General features: G+C 39.8%; 1 protein-coding gene across 7 annotated transcripts in view; it reads left to right on the plus strand.

Moving 5' to 3' along the window:
* ADGRB3 (adhesion G protein-coupled receptor B3) overlaps nt 1-17,235 on the plus strand; it is a 668,379-nt gene that overhangs the window by 81,705 nt on the left and 569,439 nt on the right. Inside the window, exon 1 of one of the 7 annotated variants that reach the window (XM_053286715.1) lies at nt 10,798-10,814. The exons of the other annotated variants lie outside the window; for them this stretch is intronic. The gene's annotated coding sequence lies outside the window, so the exon portion shown is untranslated. Of the gene's footprint in view, nt 1-10,797; nt 10,815-17,235 lie in introns of those variants that run through there. 7 annotated transcript variants of the gene reach the window in all.

Genomic DNA, 17,235 nt, shown 5'->3' on the forward strand with positions numbered 1-17,235 from the left:
GATCTCATGCATTGTTTGGTTCTTCTGTACTTCAGTCTGCTGTCCATGAAAAATAAAATTTTGAATTTTTGTTTCTTTGTGTTGAACCTTTTTTGCTGCTTTGGGCTGCACCCTCCATCCAGTTTGATAGCTTGCTATTATTCCATGTGTAATGCACAGAGACCATGAAGAAGAAAGGCAGGTTTTTCACCGGTTACTGTAGTTCTTTGAGTGGTCTTCTGTGCATTCACACACTCTACCCTTCCTGCCCACTGCAGCATGCTACTATGTTATTTCTCTAGGTTTAGAGCTACAGCAGTCTCCAGGACTTAGGGAGTGAGATAAACTATTTGATAGGGGGAGCTGGGTTTCCTGCTCTTTTTTCCTAATAGTAAAGCTTTAGAAGTTTTCAGATGGTGGCTCTGCGCAGGTGCAAATCCCACGTGTGAAGCACAGAAGACCACTCGAAGAACTACAATTACAGGTGAGAAACCTGCCTTTGTGCCTTCTGTCTTCTTTTTCCTCCTCCCTCTTTCTATCATTCCCTTCCCTCCTCACCTCTTCCCCCCACCTTGCCCTCCACTCACTTGTGCAGGTAAAGGTTCCTCTTCTGTCTTTGTCTTCCTCCTATCTATCTTTCTTTCACTCTCTTCCTTTCTTCTTCCCTCTCCCTCCATTCTTGTTCTGTCTTCCATCTGCCCCTCTTTCTCCTCCATCCTCTTTCTTCTGTCTCTGTCGTCCTCTTTCTTTCACTCTCTTCCTCTCTCCTCTTTCTTTCTTCCTCCCTTGCCCTCCAGTCACTCTTGTCTCTAACCTCCATGCACTGAAGAGCCACGAGGATGCAGGAGGGAGAAACGTGGCAAGGCAGGAGGAAGGAAAAATGTTTCCTTTCAAGTGTGGGGAGAGAGAAATGCTGGTGGCAGTGGCTGGCAGGAAGGAAGGAAGCAACAAATGAATGAATGAATGAACGAACGAACAAACAAACAAACAAACAAACAAACAAACAAACAAGCAAGCCAGCCAGCCAGCCAGCCAGCCAGCCAGCAAGCTGCTGCAAAGGGGGAGCAATGCTGATGATCAGGGTTGATACTCAGCTGCTCAGGGCTGTCTACTTCAGGGGCTGGATCTGGCCCATGGGACGGCAGTTTGACATCCCTGTTCTATATGATCTCCACAGGGACAAATTTCTAATTAACACAACATGAAAGATTGCTAGATAGAATACAACACATCCTTCCCCTTCAGAATTGAATTCATTTGAAACTTGGTGACAAATTATTGAAGTCTTTTAGGTGGTCTCCTATCACACACACTTCTCCTAATTCTTGGGATCTCAGGCACAGGAGTTGTTATTGATTTGTTTTCTGGTACAGAGAATTGTCCATCACTTCTGTCAGTCTCATCTGTGAGGAAAAAAATGGAGGCAAGATCAAATTCCTCTCCAGTTCTTCTGAGATTAGACTCCCTTCCCTCTTTTCTCATAGCATCCACGCTTGAAAATCTCAAACTGTTCTATTGCTTTCCATCATCCAATATGACAGAATCTCCTTGGATTTTGATAATTTGTTTTGGTCCAGAATATTGGGAACATCCCTTTCTCACGTTACAAGTCAGCCATAGTCACTGTTTTGCACCCTGTTTCTGATCCACATACAATTTGTATTTTTGTTGCTTCTTGCTTACCCAGACATGAATATCTGCATCCTCAGGGTGAGATGGCATGGAAAGCCTTATCATTTGTTGCCATTGGGTAAATTTGGTGGTAGCTTTGCATCTTCTCAGTAGTTCAAAAGGTGATTTTCCTATAGTAGAATGAGGATTCATTCAATAAGCAAAGTTTCACAGATTGCCTCCTTTCAGAGTTGTTATTGTGTAGTATCCAGTTGTAAACTTTCTTTCCTTAATCTGTTTATTCTTTCTACTAAGCCATTCCACTAAGCCATTCCACTAAGCAAACTACCAAAATTTGCTGGCTCCTGGCAGCAAATTACCAAAATTACCCTTCCCCTTAAACGAGATTAGTGGAGTGAGCACTCCACTAACCCCGTTTAGTTGATCGTGTGTGCTGCGGCGTGGCTCCGCACTGAGGCAACACATGAAGAGACCCCCACCAGGAGGCTAAAACAAGCCGCCTGGCCCTGGTGGTCTCTCCAGAATGCCCCACGCACTCGCGTGAGGCATCCTGGAACTTCCAGGGGCCAGCTGGCCCCCAATCCCTGCTGCCCCTGCCGGCAGTCATGAGGGTGGTTGATCCAACCACCCAGGGACAGCTCCCTGCATTAACTCTAAGGGCGCTTCACACCAATCGTGTGAAGTGCCTCATTGTGTGATCTTAGTATGTCACTGAGTGTGTGCAAAATTGACATTTCTGTGCAAAGATAGTAAGTACGTGTTGGAGTTTTCTTAAGACTTCTGTCAGTTTAGCAACATGCTCCTCAATGGTTTAGCTATACACTAAAATGTTATCCTGAATGTAAGCGATGCCATCTGTACACCCCAAAATTGCATGCATCATTCATTGACATACCGAAGCTGCAGAGGCTAATCCAAAGGGCAGTCTTTTGTATTGAAAAAGACCCTCTGGAGTAATGAAGGCTGTGTATTTGTGAGCAAAGGAATTTGATGATAGGCCAAAGACAAGTCCAAAGTTGTGAACACAAAGGCCTTTTTCAGAGTAAGCAGCATCTCATTGATACTGGATACTGGATGACATTCCACTACCATGTTGGAGTTCACATTTCTTAAATCTGTGCACCTTTGAAGTAGACCATTTTATTTTCTTACAAGAAGAATGGGAGAGACCCATTCTGATGAATCCACAGGCTCTATGATGTAAGCATCCTGTAGTCTTGAAAACTCCTCTGTAAGTGGTTGGCACAATGCTATGGGTACATTCTCACTTTGTGTTGTACAGATATTGCATTTGCCTTCATCTGAATTTTATGTTTGATATGTGTGGAAGTGCCAGGAGTATCAGCAAAAACATCTGATAAATCAACAAGAATATTGGCATATGGATGCTCTAAGATCTGTAATATGGGTTCTCGTGCTGTTTGGGTCTAACACTATATGTACATCCAGCCCAATACTGAGACTCCTTTTTGTGACTCATACACTTTCCCTTCTGCAGTACTTTTTGTGTATTCCAGGACAGCAGTCAGGGGTGCGGGGCCCTTAGAGAGCCCTGGCGGGGGTTGGGGGGAGGTAGGGCAAATCAGCCAGTGCAGGGCTCCCTTCCAGTTGATTCTAATGGGGGTTAAAAGAGTGGGGCCCAGGGCGGTCATCCTGCTTGCCATGCCCTAAGGACAGCCGTGACAGCAGTGAAGTATCCACTTATAGCTACAGGGGAACCTCCATATTCCCATGGATGGATGTCTGATTGCTGCAGGCACAGATCTGACGTAATAAGGAGTTTCTTGTAAAGCAGAAGAGAAATGATAGTGTACAGAGAAGCAGAATCAGTCATCATCCGCACTTCATGGCCATTAAGTTTTACTTGACAGTGTGGAGAAGCAGCAGGCTCTGAGTCTGTCACACTTAAAAGGCTGTCAGGAAGTGGTTCTTCTGCCTCATCCTTATCATATAGTGAATCAGTAATGGAGTGGACAGCAGACTTGCATACCCTAGCAAAGTGTTCCCTTTTCTTGCACCTGTTGCAAGTGACCTTCCATACAGGACAGTGAACAAAATCAGCTTTGTGGGTAGCTCTTCCTTTTCTGTGCTGCCCCTTTCTGGGGTCCGTTCCATATGAGAAGATTGGGTTTGGAAGGATTAGACTGAACAGCCTGGATTTCAGGAGGTGGGTTCTGGGGTACCAAAGAGAGAGATTTGGCAGTGTGAAGAGCATTTTCTACCCTTCTAGCCATCTCTATAACTTTATCCAAGGTAAGTCTCCCTTCCAGTAGCAGTTTTATACACAGTTTGGAGCAGTTTGTTTTCATAATAATCTGATCCCTGATCATTTTTATCAGTAAAGTTGAAAAACTCACAGATTACACTAAAGTCATGCAGTTCTGTGACATATTGATTGATAGATTCACAGGCAGTTGGATTCTAGAATAGAACTTGTAGCATTCATCTAAGAATGAAGACCAGCTTCATAAGGATTGGTATGCTCCTCTGTGTTGGTATGAAATAGCAAATGAGTATATATCATTTAGCCTTCAGGGCCCAGACAGTGAAGCAGTATAGTCTTCTGCTCTACAGGAGTAAAATCAGGGGTCTGTGTAGTGAGGAGGTAACTGCAGAAATAGGACCTCCAGTGTTTCCTGGGAAGAGCAAGTTCTCCTGGGGTGCACAGGAATAAAGGTGGTGGTGGGATTTGAGCCATGCTCCAGTGGGCATGCAGTGGACAACAGAGTCCAGGATTGATAAAGGAAAAGTACTTCAGGGGTTGTGCAGGTCAAGAAACTGGAGAAACAATCAGCAGCAGCTACAGTAGAATGCAGCACTTCAGAAAGATAGGCCCAGAAATGAAATGAAAGGAAGATGAAGGAACTTTCACAAGCTTTGCAGGGTTCAAGATCTTTCACCAAATGCTTTATAGCTATTTCCCTTATAAACACAAAACAATCTTAACTTGTTTAACTAAGCTTCATTCAGAAACAACTCAATTTTTCTCCCCTCCTCCCTTTTCTTTCTGACTCTACTCCCACACTCTCTACAGGATCCCCATAGGGACAAACTTAATAATTAACAGAACATAAAAGACTGCTAGATAGAATTCCACACAAGACTAGGATTGCAAAGCAACAACTGAAGTCGATATACTTCAACATTTAGCCAGTGAAATAGTCTGAGCAAGGGTAGATAACTGGATAGGATACAACAGGTACCCCCCAATAAAGCCAAAAATATATCCTCTCTAAATTAATGATATATTAATGGAAAGAGAGAAATATAGCTACATGGTGTAAGTATAAACCTAGCATAATGGCATTTATGTCCTATTCTGTGGTTATTGGCATTCATAGTTTTGTGGAACCCTTTGCTTTGAATATGTGGATTGGTTTCTTGATGAAGGTCAGCAATTTCACTGTACTGGTTTTGATATTGGCTTGGTTCTAGCAGTGTCCTGTATGAGCAAAAAGGCAGATATTCTCACAGAAGAAGGATCCCAGAGGTCCACCGATTTCTCCTCCAAATGCCAGAATTTCCACACATCCAACACTGGTCCAAGACCTCCAATCCTCAGGAATAGTGTTTTGAGGGATGAAGGTAGCTGTAGTGGGAGGAGGGAGAGAACAACTCCTCATAGGATTTGGTTTGTAAACCAAATGACTCCTGTCTTTGTTCTGTCCTGAGGGTTTGGGACCTTTCATTGCTAAAACAACAAATCCTACGATATCACCATCTCATCTTTCCTGTTGTCCTGATCTGCTTATTGGGGACCTGATAGAAGAATGACAATTTATAATGCCAATTTTCCATTATCAAAACGGCACTACTGGCACTTACTGTTATGCTTTCAACGATATCGCCGGTCAGTTTTATTTTATTGCATGTGTTCATAGTAGAAACTCATTTGCTGATGTGTTTGAAGGCTATTAGGGTTTGATCACTTAAAAGATTTGTGAATCATGATCTAGACACCATTGTATACAACCCACTTATTCTGGTATATTCCCATGGAGACAGTGGTTTAGTATAGCCACTAACATGAATTGTGGACTTTGTGGAAGATTGTCTTAGCCTGCAGTTTGTTATTTTCATTTATTTATTGTTCAGTTTTATACCGCCTTTCATAAGATATCCCAAGACAGTTTACAAAAGTTAAAATACAATAAAACTCCACAAAAATAACATTTTAAAAAAAGTTAAACAGTAAAAACCATGAAATACCAAAAACAACCATTAAAAAAAAGACAAAGAGAAGAGAAGAGAAGGATAATAATTTGGGGATAATAATACTGACTTGCTCTTTACAAGTTTTACAAAAGTTACAAATGAATATTAAAATAATATCTGTGAAACATGCAATATACATGGCTAATTTATCACTGCTGCTGCTACTACGCATAAGGGAGCTGTTCAACCCATAACCCCATTCCACAAAATCAGTATGTTTTCATTGGAGTTGGGGTTTCACAACCTATATATTGGTTTTCAATGAGACTAAATCAACTTCAGTAGAACAATTTCAGCTTAATTAGGCTGCAGATCAGAATGCAAATTATCTTCCTTTGACTTCTGAGAAGACAGTGGAATGAAGCCTAAAATCTGAGCATTGGAAGAAATGTATGTGTATATATAATGTAATATTATATGAATAAAATTAACCACAGACTGGGGAGTAGGTAATGAATAATTCTGTTTCCTCTAAATTCAAAGTTGTTAACAAAGGAAGGAATCTCTTCTTAGCTGAAGGAAAATCAGTTAACTAGGAAAGGATTTTAAAGAAGCTCTGTTCCGCTTGGCTGACAGTTCTCTTTAGCCATAAACTCACCTCATAAAGGTATTTTGAAATCTTCCAATTATGGAGGCTGTAGTGACGAGATGAACTTAGCAGACTGATAGTGGTGATGGTGGAATCCTATTGTGATTTCATTCCTTATACTCTGCAAAGAAGCCATGCAGAGCTTTCCAAGGAACATATATTTGGAATGATTTGTGTGCAAAATAAATATACAGAACGTCTACATGCATGTAAAATGTATTATGGGGCTGAGTCACCTGTGGTAGTATAGCCCCATTGAACATGGTGTTACAGCAGTTTAAGGACTTGATCAAATAAGACTGTAATCCCATGAGGCTTTTTAACTTGAAGGAAAATATGCAATTTTGACGTTTCCAGTAACAGAAATACAGGCTCTCACCAATCTCTAATTACTATGGAATGTGAGCATTCTGTGAGCAGTTTAGGGTATCATAAGGTCATTCACACGTCTATAACACGGGTGGGAAAGGCAGGGATGTACCTACCTACTGGCTTCCAGGAACCCCAAAAAGCACCACGTGAAAAACATCCAAAAGTAAATAGGTTTTAACCATAAGTATGTGAGGGAGAAAAGGTCTGGTGTGAATACATTGGTGCCCTGCTAGTTAGTGATAATGATGGTGTTGCCATGAACCTAATGCCAAATTGATTCACATGTTTTGAGCGTGGGTGCCCTAAAGTTGTAGTTTTAGAAGTGCTAGGATTTATCAAACTTTGAGGCCGTTTTCACACACAGTCTAACCCAGGCTAGGGACTCCTGGGTTAGGCTGCACATGAGAAACTCAGGGATTGGGCCTGATCCCGGTGGGCCAGCACCACCTATTGTGGCCTTTTAGTCCGGCTGCTAGCTGAGGTTAAGGGAGCAAGTGATCCCTTAACCCAGGCTACCTGCTTCCAGTCTGGCTGGCCACAGAGATGGGCACCTAGAGCACCCGTCTCTTGGGGAAATCCCCCAATGCAGGTTGAATCTTGGTAGGTTGAACCCTGCTTCCCCACCCCCACCCCCATCCTCCCTACTGCTCTCACAGTTGTGTGAACAGCCCTTTATCTTCTTCAAGGAACCTTAATTTTAATACTACAGTCCTTGGATATATACCTGTTCTTTGTGCACTCCCTAAATGTAAGGTTATTTCAATTCTTAGAAATGCTTTGATGGTAAAAAACATAATCATGCAATATTATGTTTTCCCATGGTGGACCTTTGAGTCAGTGACATGCTGGATTTGTGTGCTGAAGAAAAGATAGTTTATAATTGGTGTGACACCCCTGACACCATCACATTTATATGGCATCCTTTTCTTTTGTAGCAATGACTCCTCTGGGCTCCTCTGCTGCTGCCCTTATCTGGGCTCCTCTGCTGCTGCCCTTTCCCTTTTCCTGCATCCCACTTTCTTTCTTCTTCCATGTCTTCTTTCATATTCAGCATTTCGTCTGTCTTATCTCTATATTTGGCTGTTTTTAGTAGCCTGTTTGCCTTTTTCTTTTCTTAAAATCTCCTCTGTTGGGTAGGAAAAGGAGGGTCATTGGACTACCTATATTGTTGTTGAGCCTAGGAGGATTATTGGGCCACTGAGTTATTGGGCCATATCTATCATTATGTGATTGTGTATATTTTCATACACATCTTAACAGGGTGGAAATACATGGGTATATGGGCTGTTTTTTAAATTTTCCATACACCAGTAAATCTGGTCTTAGATGGGGTCACATGCCCACTGTAAGACCGTTTGTAGCTTAGGAGTTTTGCTGTAATGAAAGTTGTCCCTGAAGGACGAGGGAGTGGCAGTGTCCAGGAGTGCTTTTTACCTACTTCATCTGGTATACCAGCTGCAACCCTACCTGGAGAAATGGACTGACATTCTGTGTAACATATGCCTTGTAATGAAATGTACACACAGTTACACAAGAACACTCTTGCACAAACATGAGAACTTGCTCAAACGCAGATTGACAGCCACTGGAAATAATGGGCCTCGATCATGCAACTGCGTTTGTGCAAGTTCCTACATTTGTGCATGGGCGCTCTTGGGCAACTGCACATTCGTTCCATTACAAGGCAGATGGAAAGTTCCACCACATGTCAGCCACTAAATCTGACTTAGTTTACTTATTTATTGATTGATCAATATCCCCTATGTGTATTTCTAGGCAGTGTAAGGTAAAGTTGTGCCATTGAGTCGGTGTTGACTCCTGGTGACCACAGAGCCCTGTGGTTGTCTTTGGTAGAATACTATTCTACTATTGCTTTGAATGCTTTGATTTTCTGTTGCTATTGTCTTTTATTTGTGTCGTATTTCATTATTGTTGCTTGTAGTTTGCTCGAGGGACGTGGTAACAATGATTTAAATAAACAATCGGTAGTCTCATTGCTATGTGATCACCATTCATTCTTGCTGCAATGTTCTGAAATCCACTGCTGGCCATAAATAAGAGTGTCCTTATCTTTAAATTATTTCTAATCATGAAAGTTACTTTCATCTGAGATTGTGGTAAGCATACATTTAGATTTGAAGAACTGAATAGCCCCATAAAGTGTAAGATACATTTTATGATGGCTTCTAAAAATCAGAAAAGGTTGTAGAGTAGCCAGTGAAAAGTATGTGTTGGCAGCATACTGTGTTCATGCATTATTCTACCACTTGGCAAAACTCACAGTTCTCAGTATTTAAATTTTATTGGCACTGTTATATCCATATTAGTGAAATACTTTAGTGCTGAATGAAAGTGGTTTAAAATGACTGCATCATGATATGGTTTTGTAATAATGTGAATTTGGCTAATTTAGCTGCAACAGTCAGGGGAAAAATAGTATAGTAAAAAGTATAATAAATCATTGCACTTTAATCACTACAGTAAGTTAGCATAGTCTTTGCAGAAATAATTTCACTGCTGCTGCAAGCTTGAAAAAACAGGGTAGTTAAGATTTTGCAGTGGCGCCTATTGAAGATTGTGCAAAGGTATTAAAAATGTATTAAAACTTACATATAGAGCTGCGGGTTGTGGGTAATAAAAATAATCATGTTGGATATAATATCAAACCAAACAGTAATTCAACATGTTTTGTCACAGTAAAAGAGCTACCTGACTGCAGAATTGCAGAGTTAACAGATTCATTTCAGATATCACTTAATGGCCAGTAGCTCAACTCTGAACACCTTCTCCTTCCAATGAGCAGTGACACGTGCAGATGTCTCCATGGCACTACTAGCATGAGAAAGCGTGCACTCTGGAGAATCTAGTTTGTTGTCTAGCATCTCAGTCACAGTAGTATAGTAATCCTACAACTTCTTAGAAATCACACATGTTCTTGCATTTCCTATTCTTTGGTCACAATTTATTTCCTCATTTAAAAAAAATGGAAAAGAGAATAAAAGAGATAGCAAAGTCTCCTGAATCTTTTCTAATCAGTTAGCTGCCCAGATAGCAAATCTGAGTCAGGCTTTGGATTGGGATGCCACCTGTTTTATACGCCAAGATCAAGTTCATGAATAGGACTGGGAGGACCACTGGTCCTTTCTCACGTTTTCCTATGATTGGTGTGTTGTTTATATTTGTCTTGGCTGTTGAAGAGCTTAACACGTTTATGTGGCAGATAATATCATATTTATATGAAGGATTTAACATGGAATTGCCCCCCCAAATTCTTTACAATATTCTCAGCAAATGGTGGTGTGATACAGAATATTCTTGAAATGTCTTCTGGATGTGTGCATATTCACCAAACCCTTATGCTTCAGCTTAGCACCACTATTTGGCATGGAAAGACTTTGCAACAGCTGTCAGTATTTGACAGCTGGCATGAGGAAGCAGTCCAGTAGTGCATGACAGTTCGGCAGTATCTGATACGTAGTCAGAATTCAACAATATTTGACAGCTGGCATGTAGTGATAATCAGTATTTGACAGTGCCTGTCATCTGACATGCAGATGCTGTGCAGTATTTGACAGTATCAAATCAGCATTTGACAATATTTGGCAACTGACATGCAATAGTAATCAGTATATGCTAGTATTTCACATGTAGAGGTGAATATTTGACAAGGTTTGACATGCAGTAGTGGTCAGCATTTGACACCATTAGACATGTTGTGATCAATATTTTACAATATCTGACAGAAGACATGCAATAGCATGGAGTGTTTGACAGCTGACTTGCAACAGAATGTGGTAGTACTATGAAATTTTCATTTAGCCATTTCAAACAGGCAATGCTTGAATTCTTACCTCTCAACATGCACATTTTGAAATCTGAAAATGTGATGAATTTTGAAATGTGCAATTTTGTTTCCCTTCTAGTGAGAGAGCAAGTCGGATTTTGTGAATTTAAGAGATGCTGGCACGTGTGAGCCTGACCATTGGAGGGAATTTATGAACACACGGATTTGAAAGGGTGGCTGGAGGTGCATATAATAATAATAATAAATAATAATAATAATAATATGAGTACGAGAGAAAAGGCTTTTGTTTAAGTAGAAGAGGTCACGTGTGTGTTGGAATGTTTGCCTAGGACATGAGGAAAGTTTTTATAGGTTACTAAGTAGTTTGAAGGATAATTAATCTGAACTAAGACTATCGCACACTGTAAACTATATGTAACCTGTCGAAACATGTAAACTATTCAGTAACCTGTCGAAACTTCACAAGCATATATTTCACACAACACTATACATATCTAGTGTTCAACCATCCAAACTAAATTTAAAAGATCCATCCTGCAGTTACCATGCTGTGTCCCAGATGCTGTTATTAGACGGGAGGTGGGTCTTGTTAGATTGGAATCGTGCTACTGGAGATGTATTATGCATTCTGTTTAAAATTGGTATTCACGCATTGGTTTAGTACATCTAATATTGACAGATAGTTTTAACTCAAAATGGAAACTGGAAGTTAGAAATAAACTACATTTATATGGATTTTCACAGGATGAACTCATTAGATTGGGATTTGAGCAGGCTAGAAGAACCATCAAGCAGCGAATTTATGAAATGGAGTTTCAAGTGGAAGCAGCAATGCTACTGGGTGACAGGAACCAGTGGGTTGAGTTTAAACCTGCTAACTACTTAAGTAATATCTTAGTCCCAAAATTTAAACGTGCCTTAACACTTACTCTTGTAAATGCCCTCCCTGCTGTCTTGCAAGCAAGGTTTAAGGGTATACTGCACAAATTAAGATTATGTCCATGTGGCTCCAGAATTGTAGAAACAACTGTGCATGTAATTTTGTACTGTGACTATTACAGGGATATTAGACTTAAACTAATTGCCCCACTTCTGGACAACTTACTGGGTCATAGTGATGATTTTGATCTAATTTTTTTGCTTTCTAGTTTTAATTCAAAGATTTTGCACACTGTCGCCAGATACTGTTACATTATATGTAAAATCCATACTAAATTGATGGGAGGTCCAGATTATATATGATGATTGTACTTATTAGTGCTTATTTGTATCAGCATTTGTATTTGTATTGGTATCGGTATTCTGGTCTATGACCGAAATAACGTTTCTATTCTATTCTATCTGGTGTTCATTTAGCAGACTATGTATTATAAATAAGCCACTGTGAAAATGCAGAATGCATTAATTGTGTAGAAGTATATCTGTAATATGTATTTGTAAATGCATTAGTTTCTTCTGTCCAAAGACAGAATCCATATGTCAACATCACCGATAGTTACCATTCCAATCGCATTTCACTTTGCCTGGATTTGCTGAACTTGGTAGAAATTTGTTCAGCATTTCAGAAAAATCCTGGAATTACCTGGCGCCACACTTTTCTCTGGTGAATAACTATGGTGAAGCTGTCTGTTGGAAAATGAAATGCAAAATAACAGTGTATGCATGGCATTAGAACAGGCTCTTATGATAATGCAGCCTACCAACCATTCCCTCATAAATGTTCTCTACAAGTTCATCAAAAGGGTTATAGACTTCTTAAAGCCAGGTAGAAAATCTGAGGCTGCATCTACACAGACGGAATTTTCTTCTTTCAATTCAGAGCTCACATGTAATTAATTTTGGCAGCAACTCCTGTTAAAGAATATAACATTTGTTTAATAGTTTTAATAATTTGGAATGGTCCACATACTTCCCATAATTCATCAAAAGCAGGTTACAAATTTAAATAGGTAGGTAAGTATGTATGTCACTGCACTCTTGCATTTTACTTAATTGGTTTATGCTTGCAAGTTGATGCAAAACCCTTGAAGTTTATTTATTTATTTACTTGTTTGTTTATTTAACACATTTGTATACTGCCCGAAACGCAGTCTCTGGGCTGTTTATTTGTAGTATGGCAGTCGCCTGAAATGAATTGCTGTTTTTAAATTTAACTAAGGTGGTGCTCTTAAGAAGTTTGCATGGAAGCAAATTCTAGGGAAACCACAAGGAATTTATAAATAAAAATATTCTATTTTTTAAATAAAATAAAAATAAAAATATTTAAAATGAAGGTGTAATATCAATCAATCAATCACTCATCTTTATTATGGTCTAAGACCAGCATAAGATAGTGTGATGCAGTAACAAATTATGAGGAGTACATACATTAGGATAGGACAGATTATTAAGCAATAAAACCATATTAAATTAAAATTACTACATAAACATTACTATAAACTATAATTACTATAAAATGATTATTATAAAATTACTAATAATAATTGTAGTTATAAACTATTATTACTATAAAATGCTACTGTAGAGTTGTGAGGAGGACTGTGAAGCTACTACTACAGCTCAGATTAAATATAGTAAAATATTACTAAATATAGTAAAATATATTAAAATAGGGAGAGTACAGAGGCAAAAGTAAAAGTATAAGATCACTACGTTTATATTCAAAGTTATATGCATCTGTCTGTGAGAGGATAAAACATAGGATATTTAAACTATAGGATGGGGTGGCTAAAATATGTATGCGGATAAGTAGCTGAGAACGAAGCAGGCAAGTAAAATAGTGGCTAAAATCAATACAAGACTAATACATGGTTATGGACTGGCAGTCAGGGCCCGGAGGATCTTGTACACTGCTGTGAAGGTGTAATAAAAATTGGCTGCTATTCCCTGCAGTGCTACAATGGAAAAAGCCCAGTGGGAATGCAGATTGATTAGAAATTAGCTGCACTTCTTTTGCAGCCCAGCTGCAGTGGAGGGCAGGGCAGCAATTTTTACTGCTCCCTCTTACCTCCTAAAGGATTATTCACTTGCAGGAATGCGTCCTTGAAGGCTGTATGACCCTTAATAACATATTCCTGAAAGTGAATAGTCCTTTCTGTGGCATAATAGTCCGCCCCTGGTGGCGCAGTGGTAAAACTGCTGCCCTGTAACCAGAAGGTTACAAGTTCGATCCTGACCAGGGGCTCAAGGTCGACTCAGCCTTCCATCCTTCCGAGGTCGGTAAAATGAGTAACCAGAATGTTGGGGGGCAATATGCTAAATCATTGTAAACCGCTTAGAGAGCTCCGGCTATAGAGCGGTATATAAATGTACGTGCTATTGCTATTGCTATTGCTATAATAGTGTACAGCACTTAAAGGGTTAACATGTGAGGCGGTGCAGTTAAATAAAGGCAGGGCTGCCTCCCTTGGGAGGCTTCTTCTAAGTTCAGTATTGTTTCTTCTTAAATGACTGCTGGTTTTCCTTTGCAAACGCAATATGGTGAGAGAAGTGGGATTCTTTCTTTGATTCAGCAGAGAAAGAATAATTAAAGCAACCAACAGCAAGAACAATTTTTGGGCTACAGAAAGGGTGAGTGGAGCCTAAAGGAAAGGGAAGAAAAAAGGGAGAAATTTAAATTTTTTGCGGCGCATAGAGCCAACTTAATATTTAAGGGCACAAATTTGCAAAGCTATATATCCTTCAACGCCAGATAAATGGTTTGAGAACATTTCTTTTCAGAAAGCAATTATTCAATGAGTAGTTTGGGGTTTAACTTGAAAACAGTTTAAGGTTTATAAAGATGTGAAGGACAGATGTGGCGTAATATTGTACATCACTTAAAATATTAAAGGTTTAGCATGTGAGTTAAATAAAGGAAGGGCTGTCTCCTCATTGTTTCTTCTAAAATGGCTGCTGGTCTTTGTTTGCAAACACTACTCTTTGGGAGTGAGGAGGGAGAAGCAAAAAATCACTCCTCATCACCCCTGCTGCTGCCGGGCTATGGGAGAAACATAGCTACTTTCCAAATGCTTTGCATCCCTACAGGCCATCTTCCGTGGTCATAGCACTGTGGGGAATGCCAGCCACTGATATCAGTTTGCAAATTTCTCTCAGCTGTAGGAAGGCCTGAATTGCACTTCACATTTTAGAGGAAGCCTGAGAATGCATCCAGTCAGTCCCCATACATTGTAATGACATTTCAGGCAATCAGCCTGATCTATAATCTAGTGAAAGCCAAAGTATCTGGATTTATGTTACATTGCTTTTCAAGATATGTTACATTGCTCTTCTAAAAAATTCAAAGTGACTTATAGTGGAGCATAATATAAATAAATTATTTCTGGTGTAAACTGATAGAAAATCTTAATATTCTTTAGTGGATGCTCTCTGTAACTGGTTTTCCCCATGACTCTGATGCCAATGTCATTTTGCTCTTGTTCAAGTGCCTAGAGAACCAGAGTCCGGTCTTGCCAGCTTCATATGAATGTCTTGTAGTTTATCAGGAATTGCAGTGGGTATGAGAGAGTTCACTGTTGTTACTAATTAAATGCTCCAGGACAATTGCAGCAAATGTCACAACCCAAATGCTCCTGAAATGCCTGAAGACAGCATTCCACAGGGCATCAATTTATCAAGAAGGGGTTTTGCTCATTGGTTGGGAGGCTGGGTAGAGTCAGGACAGTTGTTGATGCCTCTGGCAGGATTTATAACTGCCACAAATTCAAATATTTTGGCCTAAAACATTTTTGTGCTGCCCATTTTTATTATTAACTATTGGTGACATTAATTGCAGATTTAAATCTAGACTACCTATATCAGGTCTGGCCCAATACCATGTTGCCTCTAAATCTTATCTATAACTTTATCACTTGCTTAGAATTACTTTGCACATGTAAATAACTCTTGGGACAGGGATCCATCTTATTTATTTGTTTTTCTACATTAAGTGCTTTGAAAACGTTTATTGAAAAATGGCATATACATATTTGTTACAGTAGTGATGGTGGTAACAGAATGTGATTATTTCATGCAGAGTGGGATGGGTAAAAGAAGACAAAGGTGAACACTGTTGGCTTTGGTTCTGAGCAGGAAGAGCAGCAGGAAGTTAAAGAGTTTAAAGATAGTTTTCTTTTATCATAACTTTGACTAAAGTATGGAGGATGCTGTAAAGATTCATTCTCCAATCTCTCTCTCTCTCTTTCTCTCCATATTGGCAATCTATGTTGATGGCATATGAAAGGCATTTCTGTTTAGTCAGTGGAACAGAATGAAGCAATAGAAATGGTGGCTGACAGTCCCACTAAAAATGCAGAGGAACTGTGTGCAAAGCAAGTCTGAAACATTTAGTAACAGAGTCCTGCTGCTTGGGGCGGGAGCAATTTGTGCTAAGAAGTGCAAATATTCTTTTCTCCCTTTCCCCAGAAGTGCTCTTTAACTGCCCTAAATATGTCTCCGAGGATTGCACAGCCCTCAGGGACATATTTAGGAACATTAAATAGCACTTTGGGGGGAAGGATAGATTGACAAAAATTCACCTGTCTGCCTACATGGTAGGATTCTACATTAATAAAGGCTTCGGAGGCGCTTTACACACAGTGCCTCCACCCTTAGGAGTGATGTCACCCAGCATTTAGTTTTTGACTTTAATTGAAATGTGTATCAGAGAGTATTGTGTAATGCAGTGAAGTCATGGAGGCAACTTGAGAGTTAGCTGCCCTGGAATGAAGCTGCTACTTTGCTTTAGAACTGTCTGCATCTAGTAAAGTATACATAGCACAATATTAAACATGCAGATAAGTTAATTGTGCACATTTGATTATGATAATAAGCAGAGACATCTCAAAGGATGACAGGATATTATTTACATATTTTAAAGTATGGGGTGAACTTGGCATAGAAATAGCTATGTAAATGCTAAGATTAGCTCAAGAATCCTATAGAATGTCACTGGTCTATATCTTATTCCTAGTACTTTATACCTGCTTGCTTCATGTGTTTTATGTATGCTCCTAAAAGCATAAGTATCCCAATCCAGAGGGATTTAATCACATTTAAGTGCCTTTGAAATCAATGGAGCAAGTTAGTGGCAGCTAACGCAAGTCCATTCATTTTAATAGGACTTAAGTGAGATTAATATATTTGGCTTGGGACCATTGTGTGTCTACAAGCATGCAGGACACATATGCCAAGGAGCAGGAACTGGCTACAGGAGCCCTCTACTACCTATACGTAAAGTGACAAACATACCTTTGCCAACATCTCAGATGTGAAGTAATCTAAGTTGAAAATGCATGGCTTTCTAAACTATCTAGCCTCATTCTAACTGATGGTAGGCATGACAGAGTCCCACTCGCTGACATGCAGAGCAAGGATGCACCAGTGTGGTGAGAGAGCAGCTCAATGGCATCAGTCAGTGGGGAAGGTACAGTTTTTGACACCCTCCACTTCCCTAAGAAGCCCTTTGTGGCATCCAGAATTTCATCCTGAGGACTGTGCATCCCTTAGGGATGTATTTTTGGGTGGCACAGAGCGCTTACTGGGGAAGAAGAGGGCATCAAAAATCGCTTTTCCCCTGCTGCAACAGTGTAGTAAATTGGGATGTTCTGTTAGGCTGAACCCTAAACTGAACAACCAGTAGCTGACAAGTCCCAAGACTTTGAGT

This window comes from Hemicordylus capensis, chromosome 1 (assembly GCF_027244095.1).
Source record: "Hemicordylus capensis ecotype Gifberg chromosome 1, rHemCap1.1.pri, whole genome shotgun sequence".
In the NCBI taxonomy this organism is placed as follows: Eukaryota; Metazoa; Chordata; class Lepidosauria; order Squamata; family Cordylidae; genus Hemicordylus; species Hemicordylus capensis.